At 37.7% G+C, this 13,333-nt stretch overlaps 1 pseudogene; it reads left to right on the forward strand.

The window, feature by feature from the left end:
* Nucleotides 1–955: 955 nt before the first annotated feature.
* LOC125202201 (putative disease resistance RPP13-like protein 3) overlaps nt 956–13,333 on the forward strand; it is a 42,425-nt pseudogene continuing 30,047 nt past the window's right edge.

The following is a 13,333-nucleotide window of genomic DNA, read 5'->3' on the forward strand; positions in this document are numbered from 1 at the left end:
CAAATAATATAGACCTCATAATTCTGTAACACTACTAATTCTACCACTTCTTTTCCATCTTATTCTTATTTTATTAGTTGCGCATTAAAACACGTACTGTTTACGAATTGATTTATACTCCATCCGTCTCCGATTAAGAGTCACACTTTTCTATTTCGGTCCGTCCCCCATTAAGAGTCACACTTTTCCATTTCGATCCGTCCCCCATTAAAAGTCACACTTCCTACTTACTACTCCCTCCGTTCCGGCTAAGATGACACATTGCTTAGCCGGCACGAGATTTTAGGAGTTATTGGTTAAAGTGTTTAATTGGAGAGAGAAAAGATGGGTATAAGCATTAAAGTAGAGAGATAAAGAAATATGGATATTTTAATAAGAGTGAGAAAAAGTGGTTGAGTGTATTAATTGGAGAGAGAAAGTTACCATAAAAGGAAACGTGTCATCTTAGTTGGGACAAACTAAAAAGGAAAACGTGTCATCTTAAGCGGGACGGGTGGAGTATATTTGTTACACACAAAAAGTCAAAGAGGTCCCACATTCCACTATTTAATTCCATTTATTTTACACATTCAAATACTTTCTTAAAAACCCATGTCCGGTCAAAGTGTGACTCTTAATTGAAAACGGAGGGAGTATTTTATAGACAGGGGAGGCCAAATCAATACGAGCATATTATTGACAGCTACACAAAGTGTATTGGTTTTACTAGCTAGTAGCTACAAAAGGTTTTAATATTCTTATGGGAATCATGATATAAACGCCAACTTCCTCATCTAAATTTTGGCAAGTTTATTGTCTTATATTGAAGGTTTTTTAATTACATCTGCTTTGAGTTTGATATCATAGTTGTCTGATCAAATCACACACGCAGGCAAGATTGAAAGGTTTTTAAATTCACGTGATTATGATGTTAAATTCAAAATAATTTTTTCTTATGCAGTTTGCCAATTAAGGCATGGCGGAGGCAGATATTTTATCGCTGATACAGAAGTTGGAAAAATATCGAGAGGGAAAACCATATAAGAATGAAGAAATGGAAAGGATAATTAAAGAGATAAAGAGATTGTGGATATAGTAAGAGATAAGGAATTTAGAGAGGGAAGAAGACTCAACTTTTTGGTATCTGATCTGGCCCATATGGCTGACGAGGCCCTCGACATCTACGAAGAGCGCCAATCTAGTGAGATGCGGTCCATCCTAAGTTGGATTGGAGAGATCAAAATGCGGATAGTTAAACTGGAAGTTGATGGGCCGGAGACACAGCCCAACTCATAAAATGTTGATCAAGATCATGTTGTGGTCGGCTTGGATAAAGACATAGAAATGGTGATCCGCACGATGATTTTTTATTCGGACGAACAACCTTCAGTGGTTGTTATCAAAGGCATGTTTGGTATTGGAAAGACGACTCTGGCTAGAGAGATATACAACCACCCAAACGTCGTTAAGCGATTCGAGTATCGTGCTTGGGTGTGTGTTTCTAATGTCTTAACAATGAAAGAGATAGTTATCAAACTATTGGATCGACTATCATCAGTTAATGGTAAGAGTATGCAATCATCTTCATATTTTGAGAGAGTGAACAACCAACTCCTCCAAGGTTTCCTTGGCGATCATCTGGAAGAACTGCGCTATTTCATAGTTCTTGACGACCTGCCCAAACACATTCAGTTGAGATCTTTCTTGTTAGCACTTAAAGCACAAGGTATGCATATATATATTATTATTTATTAATGCTTAATGCTTATGAGAGTTATGTGTCTTATTTTTGTTATTAATCTTGTTACGCCAACTTAGATTTCAATGAATATTTCGCTAGTTTATTTAATTATGTTAAACTTTGTTTGGCAATTTTTTCAAAGTCTCTAAATAGGTTGAGAAACTAATCAGACTTTTAATAAACTACAAACATTAATTAGTAGGACTTTTTATATCTTTAAAAATTTTAATGCAACAGATAAAATTTCCCTTCTGAAATTTCCTTTTGTGTTTGTTCTTATCTCATGAAGGTTATGGCAAGAGTAAATTGGTGGTCACAAGTCACATGACGCATAAGGATTTAAAGACAAATTCCCATGATGTTCATAAGATGGAACCGTGGGATCCTATTATGAGTTAGCAATCGTTTTATACAACAATAAACAGTGGGAATAAATTGAGGAGTGAGCAGAAATTCCCAAAGGAGTTGGAGTATCAAGTAAAACTAATGTTGAGAAAATATGGTGGTCTGCCATTAGCTATTAAAGAGGTGGCAAATCAGCTAGCTCAAAGGAAAGCCTCTACTGGAAGTGAATGGGAACAACTTCTTGAGTCTATTGATTTTGGTTCAACATTGGAGTTATTGGAACCGTTTTATCAAAAATTGGACCCCAAATTGCTGCCATATTTCATGTATATGGCCTTGTATAAGGAAAATTTAACTTGAGAGCAAATAAGTTGTAACATCGAGATTTCCCAAACCCTAATTTTAGAGCCCTAGAATTTATTTTGATGATGTGGAGACGTGATTCCTTCCATACCTAGAATTTAAATATTCTACCAAATCTTTCCTTACCTCAAGAGATTTTGCCTTATCTTATTTTAGTTAATATTCAAAATATGTTCCTTATGGGAGAACCCCAAAATACACGCCTACTACCCAATATACTTGGAGGATTTTATTTTATTTTGCTCCGTGATATTTTATTCTACTATGTAAAATATTCAAAACAAAATCTTGGCTAATTAAGAGCCTAATTTTCAAAAATCATGGGATTTGCCCTAGAGTCTATTTTTGTTAATTCTTCTTCCCTACTTCACAATATTTATTTATTTAATTGTGGAGAATAAGATCGTACGAAATATTCTATTTATTTACCTAAAGATTTTATTGAACTCTATAAATAAGGAGCCAAAAACCTAACCATAGCCATCACATAATTTTCGCCCCTACCCAAATTTTCGCCCCCTCTCATCTCTCCACTCTCTCTCAATTTTCTTCTACTTTTCTCCAATAATCCTCCCTCCTTTGTGAAGAAATAGAGTTTGAACCTCAAGAATCTTGAAGAACCAAGTCTTTACTTCGTTTCTACCGTTCGTTTTTCTCCAAAAGGTATTCTTATGTTAATCTTCTTCTTTCTACACGATTCCTCTTCTTTCTAACCGATTAATCGGTATTCTTGAACCCTCATGCATCTTGTTTGAGTGAAAGTGGGATAAAAGGAATATGTAAATATGTATGCATGTGGTGTGTGTGTGGCGTGTGCGTAGTGAGTGTATGCGTGTGTGTGCGCGTGTCGTGTGTGTGTGTGTTGTGTTGTGTGGTGTGTGCTTGATGGCTAAATACTCTTGTGTAACTTATGTTGGTGTTAGATCTAGAGTTGAGATGCGAATGGAATTTATATGATGATCATGACTTAAGCTTGATTAGTGATAATAAGATGAATCGATGGGAAAAGGGAAAAAGCGTTGGGACATGCATGAATTAGGAGTTGTATTGAATCTGATTTGTGATATGTGCCTATGTGATTAAAAAGGTGAAACCTCAGTTGCGAAGCCGGATAACAAAGGAAAGAACATACTTGAAACCTAAGCAGTCGAGGTGGGCTTTACTCTTAAACTCTTTAATGTGCAAATATATGAATGTGGAGAAATAAGGGTGGTTTAACTGTTATGCCATGCCTATGTCTGTTTTGTTGTGATATTGTGCGCCTGATGCCCAGTTTGAGAGTTCGCTCCATTGGGCTATAGGGCTATGGATATGTTTAACGAATTCGGGTCTGAGTATGGGCCGCAAACCCTACCAAGCTGTGTACACGAGGGGATCGGGAGCCGTCCTTGCTAGTCGGCCGGTCTCGTGGGTAAAAAGTGTGGCCACACTTTCATCGCACCATGGAAGGATTGTGATTGTGGAATTTGATGAGAAAAGTGGGGAATTATTTTGACTGGCCAGTGTATGGAAAATATATTTTGTGATACTCGTGATATTCTCTTATAACTGCTTAAAACTCGAGTTCACTTGGTAAGGGTGGCATAACTTATAAAATGTTTTGGCGACGAGCTCACTGAGTATTTCAAAATACTCAGCCCTGCATGTGTTTTTCTTATGTGCAGGTTGAACGATGACGAGCGGTGGCGGGTGTTGAGCATGATAATTAATTAAGATGGTTGTTTTGAACTTCAAGCGTAGTTGTGTCTTCATACATAGCTACTCTTTCTCTTGGTCGCTTTCCGCTGAATTTTTGATACACTTATGTTTATTTTGAATATTTTGCACTCTCCTTTCGGTTTAGAGGCCTTAGACGATCTTGTGGTTTTTATCTTGGAAACTATGTCATACTCTTGAGATTCTTGAACGTCATTTATTATACCTTCCTTTTTCTTATTCCAGTTCCTAGGTGAAGTTGTTGTTTTAAATACTCTGATAGTTCTTTCTAATCTTTTGGTCAACACTCTTTAAATGAAACCCTAGCCTTTGTTCATTTCTTCGAGTCCGTTTGGTAGCAGTTGCCGCATTTATTGTACCCTAGGAGGGCGGGCTGTTACAGTTGGTATCAGAGCCTCAGTTTCTTTCCGCTCTGGACCCAAGAGTCTTTTCAAAAATTTAAGTTGTCCTTGTAATCATTTTATAATAAACTGAATATGGAAGGCTCAACACCGCAACTCGTCTCGTTCAACCACGAAAAAAGAGGTACGGAATATTTCTATGATTGAAACTTTATGCTCTTGGAAGTTTTGGTGGAAAATGTCTTTTTGTGAAAAGCATGCCTTAAGTATTGGAAATATTGTGACTGTGAAGCGATGCTTCTCGAATAATGACTTGTCGAATGTATATGGGTGTTAGGTTTGGTATACTGAAAAGCATGTTTCGAGAAAGTTTCACGCGAATAGAATCTTGCTTGTATACGTAAAACTCTACAATCCACTTTTAACCCGATTCAGTATTATTCGAGCAGTCTCGCACGAACAGAATCACTATTATTATTACATTGTGTTTGCTTGTGCATTTATAAGATGTTTTACAAACATTTAAATGCATAAGAAGTAAACAAAGTCTAAGTCTTTTGCTTAGTAGACCGGTTGTGGGCGTCGTTCATTTTAAGGTAACATGGTCAGATCTATGCAATGCTTTGCAAAAGAAAAAGAAGAATTTCACAACCTAGATAGGCTTTGGCTACCTATCGTGAAAGGTTGCAATGTCAGTCCGCATATTTCTAAGCCTTACTGAAATAATTTGACATTGGTGTGGTATAGCACTGAACGGATCTAACAGCAAGACGTGTCTTTATGCTATCTACTGAAAGACTAGGTCTTGATAAAATGTTATTTCTTAATCTACATATGTTAGCATTGAGCATACGGTATTGATTATGCACTACTTTGACTTATCAAATGGTGCGGTTTTTCGCAACCCAATAATCCTGATATATTGGGTAGTGGTGATTAATATTTAGCGGTGCTAGGATTGCTATTATGTTGAAACGTGCACGAGGTGAGTCTCGTTTGATAATGTCCTCAAGAGGAGCTCGAACAAAGTTTTATTATTCGGAAAACTGGTCAGTTGAAGTTTTATTACTCTATGAATAATAAATAAGTGTTTCTTGCTAAGTCCACTCTTGGAATTAATAAGATATTAATTAATTAAGTCCATAGCAGACATTAATTAATTAATGGACATTTATATCTTAAGCACATGAAATAAATAATAAATAACGGAAACCCGGATTACTTGTAATTTCGGATTTGGATGGGGAGAGTTCAATATTACTTCTGTAGTGGCTGCTCGTAATATTCCAATATAAGCTTGTATTAAATTGTGGGTTCAATTTAATTAGTAAAAAGCTAATTGGGCGAGCCCATATCCAAAACCTTCCATAGATCCCTGTCTGGGCCCATAAGGAACTTAATATAAATAGGAGAATAAATGAGACAGAAGAATCACAATTTTCATACTTGAAATTTTCGAAATTTTCGGCCCCCCAGCTGAAGGAGATTTCGATTTCTACTTCTTTTCCCAAAAGGATTTCTTCTGTCTTCTTTATTCGAGTCCTAGTATTTTGATAAGATCAGCCCACCCTGATATCGAGATACAGTTCGAGAACCAGAGAGAAGATCCGTGGTCTAGTATTGAAGATCATCACGTGGAGAAGGCGCGAGCAATCGACGATTCTCTGGAGAATCAAAATCGGTAACCCTAAACCGTAGAATTCATGTTTTAGGATTTACTTTCCTTGAGCATGAATTATTTGCGTTCTAGCATGCAATTACCTGTTTAACATGTGAATTGATTAATCGCATAATCGGTCAAATAGATCCGTATCTGATTTATTTGTTTTGTATAAGTCTTCCACTATGCAAGGGGCGCCAAACCCCATCAATTGGTATCAGAGCCAATTTTTGGCTCTGATTATGTGGATTAATTTCATGTTACGTGAATTGATTGAATGCATGATTTTCTTCGAATACGTGGTTGTCATTATTTTTGTATATATGATCATAACGTGTGTGCGAAGAAGACGAATTGGGAGAACTAATTCTCCAGACTCAATTCTTACAATCTAATTTTATTGGTGGAGTCAATTTCTTGGGCCGCAATTTTTGACTTCTACTATCGGTGGAAGAGAATTCTCAATTCTTAGTTATTCCATCAAGAATCAAATTGATTGTTTTTGTTTTCAATTTGGAGTAAAATCGCTTGCAACGTGGGATTTTACTCCATGCGAATTGATCACTTTGTCGGCAGTCCAAGCATGCGGACTGAAATCTAGGCGTCGTCTGCCCAAGTTTGGAGGCTAGAAGAGCGACGCCGGAGATGATTCAGCGGGCTGCCGGTGATGTTCACGGGAAGGCAGGAGCAGCTATTAAGACAGCAGAATGCCGGTGGCGACGGCTTTTCGAGTGGGAGCCCTTCTTGGGCAGTTTCCGGGCTCGGAGGAAGTTGTTGTTGTAGCCGCTGCGAAGGCGACGTCGCAGCAGCGCAGGCAGAGCGACGTCTGACGCAGCAGCGTCAGAAGCGTCAGAGGCATCAGGTTAAGCGGCTACGTAGCGCAGTGGCTGTGATTCGAGTGGGAGCTCTTCACGGGCAGTTTCCCGGACTCGAGTTTGACGTCGCATTACCTCGTTCCGTGACTTCGCTTTCCAAATTTGATTAGGGTTTCCTAACCCTTGCATTAATTTTGGAAAGTATTCGAGATTAATTTGAAAAAAAAAAAGATTTGAATATATCTTGTGGATTTTATATATTATATAAGATTTGATTTTGTATTAAATCATGGATTAATTATAGATTTTATCCTTATTTTATGGATTTGTAGGGATTTAATTCCTAGATGAATCCTTGTTAAATTTGGATAATGAGAATTTAATTTTTATTTATATCTTATGGATTAATGTGGATATATCCCTTGACAAATCCTAGTTGGATTTAAATAATGATAATATTATTTTATTCTTATCCTATTAGTTTATATGAATTTATTCATAGATAAATTCTAGATGGATTTGGATAGTGATAATATAATATCTTATTCTCATCTTATATATTTATATGGATTTATTCCTAGATAAATCTTGGATAGAATTGAATAATGATAATATAATATTATCTAATTCTATGGATTTATATGGATTTATTCAAAGATAAATCCTAGATGAATTAGGATAAACATTTATATTAATTTATTTATTCCTATAGATTTGAATAGATTTAATTCTATTAAGACAAATCTTAGATGGATTAAAATAAGTATTAATCCAATTTATCCTTATCTTATGAATTTATATCCTAGATAGATTAGGATAAAGATGATATATAAGAAATCCTTATTTAATTGGATTTAGATAAATTTATTTATCTAAGAAATCCTAAGAAATGTTTGATATATTCTGGATGTCTATTCTAAATAGAATTAAGATTTGTATAAATCTTGGTTGATAGGATTTTATTTTTATCTTATGGATTATGATGGAAATGTTTCTAGCTAGTAATATCCTAGTACGATTTAAATAATGATAATCCTAGATCAACGTTATCTTGAATTGTAGGATTTGATTTTATCGAAATAAAATCTTGAATAATCCTAAATGGATTTAGATAGTCTACTCTATCTTGATAAATCCTAAATAAATTTGGATAATTTTTATCCAATATAAAACTTAATTATTTAATTGATTCTCCCTTGACTAGATTAAATAATTGTCGTTAATTATCCTGAGTGTTTAAAATGCCATGCATTAAATAGATTTATCTGTTTATTTGGTGTTTATCTATTTTAAGTGGATTATCTGATTTATCTGCTTATGTGATAATTATGCAAAAACCATACAAAATGTTTAAGTGATGATTACAACAAGTGTGTTGTATACGGTCTCCATCGGTTGGTCTGCCAAATTTTGTGAAGCTGATTTTCTAATATTATCGCCACCTACAGAGTAGGGACAATAATCCTACGAAAACAACAACTTCATAAGGGCGAACTTCTTACATAATAAATAGAATGAACTAGAAAGTGGTTCCCAATATTATTGCCACCTGCAGAGTGGGGACAATAATCCTAAGGAACTGCGAGTTTCAGAGTTCAATCAGAATTTATGAGATAGCTTGGTTTTGTTGTCAGCACATGAACATTGTTATGGGAGTGTGTTGTAGAAATAAAATTCTGCAATGCTAAATCTGATGGTCGTGCTTAGGCAACATTAGGCGTATCAACCTCCAGAGGAGGAAACAATTGATGCGTCGGTGTTGTGACCAGTAAAATTGTCAAAATTTTAATGCGTATTAACCTCCAGAGGAGGATACAATTTATTAATTTTGCAGTTGTAAGATACATAATTGTTTTGTGGTTATTTGTGATTATGTATTGAGCATGAGTATGTGATAATAAGTTTCTTTGTCAAATCTTCATTATGTCATTTAATATTTGTCTGCGATCCTTAAAGAAAGAAAACTCGAATGCCTAAATTATGTAGACCGGAAACGAAAATGGATAAAATTCTCATCGCTGAAAGCTTGGAGTTTATACTCAATGATTCATGTCCTCCATTTCCTCGACATAATTCCACGAAGAATGTTCGAGAATGCATTATGCATGTACTTGACAAGCTCTTTGAGGAATAAGGTCAAGCTATTTTCCTTTAAGTGGTTCGACAAGTCTTGGTTAATGACGATGAAAGATGGATATCAATAGAATCTGTCAAGATGATTCGATTGGAATATCCTAGAGTGACAGAATGTTTTGAGGATCTTTTGATCACTCAAATAGTTTCTGACACAAGTCATCGCCTAAAGTAACAAGAAATGACTATAAGAAGGTTTAACTGAAAAGTAGAAAATCTTCAGAATAATAGTCGTTGTGTTACTATTAGAGGAAAGTAACATGATAGATGACAAATTCATAAAGGCTGCATTTTTCTTGAGTCTCGGTTCATTTGAACAAAAGACTAGATATGGAAATGGGTTGTTCACCAAGGAAGAAGATGAAGAAGGGGCATGGAACGATAGGATGGTGGGGATGCCAAATAACACGCCTGGTTTCAAAGTCCAGACAGCATGGGAACTGGTCACGCACTCTAAATCAGGGGCGTTTAAATCCAGCTACTCCAAGGCTTCCCACATTGAAGACCGGATCCTCCGTTTTGCTCAAACATTTATCAGTTACAATTTGATGGGCAGTGCGAATTCAGCTCTCACTACTACCGATCTCTACTTCACATGGTGCATGGCGGAGGGTGTTAAGGTGCACCTCGGATATTGGATGGCGCAGGCGTGCCACCAGATGACGAGCAACCCAGGGCGTCATATGTACACCTGCCACCTCATCGGCGCTTACCTCCAGAGGAATATAGAAATGAGAATTGCCAAGGCCGCTCCACTAGTAGTCATGTGCGACCCCCCACAGGTGTTTAGTGTTGATTATTTCTTCAACAAGGGGTTGCTGCAGACTCAAGACACCAAAACTCTCTTCTATTCATTAGGAGACAAGGTGAAAGCAGAGCCGAAGGAAGCCAAGGAAGCCATGCCGAGTGAAGAGGTGGAGGAGCTGCGCAAGGAAGTCCAGGACGTGAAAAAGGAGATGCAGATGATGAGGAAGGACATGATAAAAGAACTCGGTGGGATAAGGAAGGAATTGATGGGAAATCGGGAGGAAGTACAGACCCTGAGGGGAAATATTGCTGATTTGGCAGTGAAATGTGCCAAACAGAATGACAGGATGACGGAAGCGGTGGAGCTTTCATTGAAGATGTTGAAGTGGATGCAGCAGACGCTCCCCTTGACCTAGTCGAGGACAACTCCTGGGTCCAGCAGTGAAGTCAGGCAGCCCACTCAGAGCAGTCCCTCCGTCAAGCGACCACAGCAGTCGCTGCAGTTGATCTCCCCGACCATTCCCGTGCAAGTTCCAGCCCCACCAAAATCAAAGTCTATCGTGAGAAAGTCAGTACCGGAAATCCCAAAGCAGAAGGAGGAAGAGCTGGAGCAGCTAGCTAAGAAGAAGGTGAAAGTGACCCGCCCCGGAATCCCACCCCAGTCTGGCTCTCGAGGGAGCCAGCCCCAGAAATCATCAATCATCTCTTGACCAAGTAACTTTTATTTGTCATTCTTTTCGTTTTTTTTATTGTCTACCTGTTATATATGTGTTTAACATTTGTTATATCTTCTCACACTTAGCCCACTGCGTGGCCTAAGTGTGAGAAGTTTGTGTTTTCTGTTGTTTTATTTGTTTTCCTATGTTTTTCTATGTCCTTCTCCCACTTAGCCCATTGCTTGGTCTAAGTGTGAGAAGTTTTATGATTTTGGTTTTGCATTGATCTCTCTGTTCCCCCCTTCACGACGATGGCTTAGGGACAAGCTTGAGTGAAGTGGGAGGGGGAGAGGAGTCAATGCATTACCCGTGTTGCATATTAAGAGTCTGTTAGTTTTAAGTATTGTCACATGAGCCAGTGGATTTAATACGGCATGATTCTCTTAGTGAAAGTAATTGAAGATAGGAGGCATTTCAACTTAGAAGCTTTTTCCTTAAATGAGCCTTGTTAATTTGAATGAAGCAAGAATGACGGAGAATGCCTCTACCTACTTAGTTGTGAAGCCCTACTATATAGTGAGTTATAAACCTCAGATAACTTTGAGCTAACACATGTTTAAGGGCCACCACTGAATGCTTAGGGAAGAAGAGCTATGAAGGAAAAAAAATTGGGAATTGGGTTATGAAGGTATAAGCTGGACGAAGTCCAGGGAAGGGCGTTATAAGCTGGACGAAGTCCAGAAGAAAGGAAAATGGAGGAATAAGCTGAACAAAGTCCAGATGTTGATAATGAAAAAAAAAAAAAAAAAGAGAGAGGAGGAATAAGCTGGACGAAGTCCAGAGAGGGGAATGGTCCAAAACAGGAATAATAATAGCCTGACCCAGGAAGGAGAAACTCTCATAACCCAACGCTTCAGTGGTGCAGCATTAACTTAAGAGAGAATTGATCCTAACATCCCTGGTGAAGAATGAGTGATCGAGTGAATCTAACAATTGGGTAAGTAGAAAGCTATCTTGACAAGCTGACAGATTGGCTAGGTAAAGGAAGGGAAAGGGCCTATTTGGAGGAGTGCAATCTATTGGAATGACCTTAATCTTGTGGGGACAGATGCCTAAAATTGAAACTAGCTCATGTATGTGTGTTTTGCATGATTGTATGATTTTCTTATATTTTCTTAGTTTTTCTTGAGTCTAGGTCTAGGAGTCGGTCAAGAGATAACATCGCTTGAAATTCGCCTTATTCTTTTTCTTTTCTTGTCTTTATACTTGAGGACAAGTATGGTTTAAGTCTGAGCAGTTTGATAAGGCTAATTTCATGCATCGGTAATGTGCGAAAAAATGTTATTATTTGCTGGGTCTAACACGTTTCCTAAGCCAGGTGTGTGAAGAAAATTGCTAGATCAAGGAAGTTATGAAGGAGATGGTCTAGCGGGAGAATGGAACGAAATGAGCAGGAATTACGAGGAAATTGGCGTGATAAAGGAAGTCTACAGCTGAGGGCAACAAAGTCATTATCTATACCTCGCTGGGCCCACTAAAACGCCTATAAATAGAGAAGAGCATGCAGCGCAAAAGGAATAGTCTTCCACTCTTCTTAGCTCATACTTTTTTTTACACACACTTGGGAATGGTTCTGGGGTAATTGTGATAGGGGGGGTATTTTCTAAAGATTTCATGCTTGGCAACACCGTCCTAGTAAGGGCGAAGATACAATTACTTTTAATTTCAGCTGTTTTTGCTAATTTCCACCGTCGAACTTCACTTTTGGGAGTCGACTTTGATGTTGATGATGTTTAAATGCTTTACCGTTCATGGATCTGCGTTTAGCTGTTTAATTTCAAGTTATTTTAAATAGATCTTTCTGCTGTTAGCGTAATTCTTCAATTGCTATGCTGATCTCTGTTTATTTCGTTATTGAGGTGTTTGATGTGGAATTTGGTGACAGATCTATGGTTGTTTGAGTATTCAGAGCTCTTATTTGTAAAATCTGACGTGATGGAGAATTTCTTCTGTTTTGAGTTCATGTCGGACGCTTGGATCCGGTGTGGATTTAGCGTCTGAAGTCGATTTGGCGTGTGGAAAGACAGTAGTTGATAGATTTGCTTTATTTCCTCTTGGTTTCTATTTTACTTCGTCTAGGGTATGCAGATCTGTTAAGTTCTTCGTTTATTACGCATAGATTAGACTTCAAGTTAGTAGCTCTGTTTTTTATTTGCTTATGTGTTTTTCTTAAGAAGTTTTATGCGAATTTGGTTGTAGAAGACGATGTCACTGTCAGTTAGTACGAGAGTTAGTTAGTCTGCCACCTTTCAGTCGTACTCTGCTTTCTAGATGTGGTCCCACCATAGAATTATCTCCTAGGTCTAGCTGTTAGGTTAAGTTTCTTTCTAAGGTTCCCAAGTCAAGTTAATTTTAATTTTCCTCAACCCTAGGAAATGCGTGGCAGCAGCCAACACCAAAAATACTCCCAAGTCCTTGATTATGAGTCTTACGCATCCTTCTTTGTGGGATCGATCCCTACTTCCCTATACTAGGTTTAGTAAAGTGGTTGAGGGTTTTTGAAAAGGGAAAGTGCTTGTGTGTCCGACGACCGGGATTCTGTACGACCCACGAGTTCCTAGACCGAGTGATCTAGTGGACTTGCTGGATCTAGGGAACCTGTTATTTCCTTATCTGAATATCGCAACACGCACTGCACACACTTGCTTCTTCCCCGTACTTCAAAGTGCAATATAGAAAGACTAGCTAGTCTTAATGGTTTATACCATAAGAAGACGAGCAAAGGGTTATGATCAGTAGTGGGAGTCTAATCTCCATTAACGAATCCAAACATTCAT

This window comes from Salvia hispanica, chromosome 2 (genome assembly GCF_029641045.1).
Source record: "Salvia hispanica isolate PSC_SH4W2 chromosome 2, Shi_PSC_v1, whole genome shotgun sequence".
Taxonomy (NCBI): domain Eukaryota; kingdom Viridiplantae; phylum Streptophyta; class Magnoliopsida; order Lamiales; family Lamiaceae; genus Salvia; species Salvia hispanica.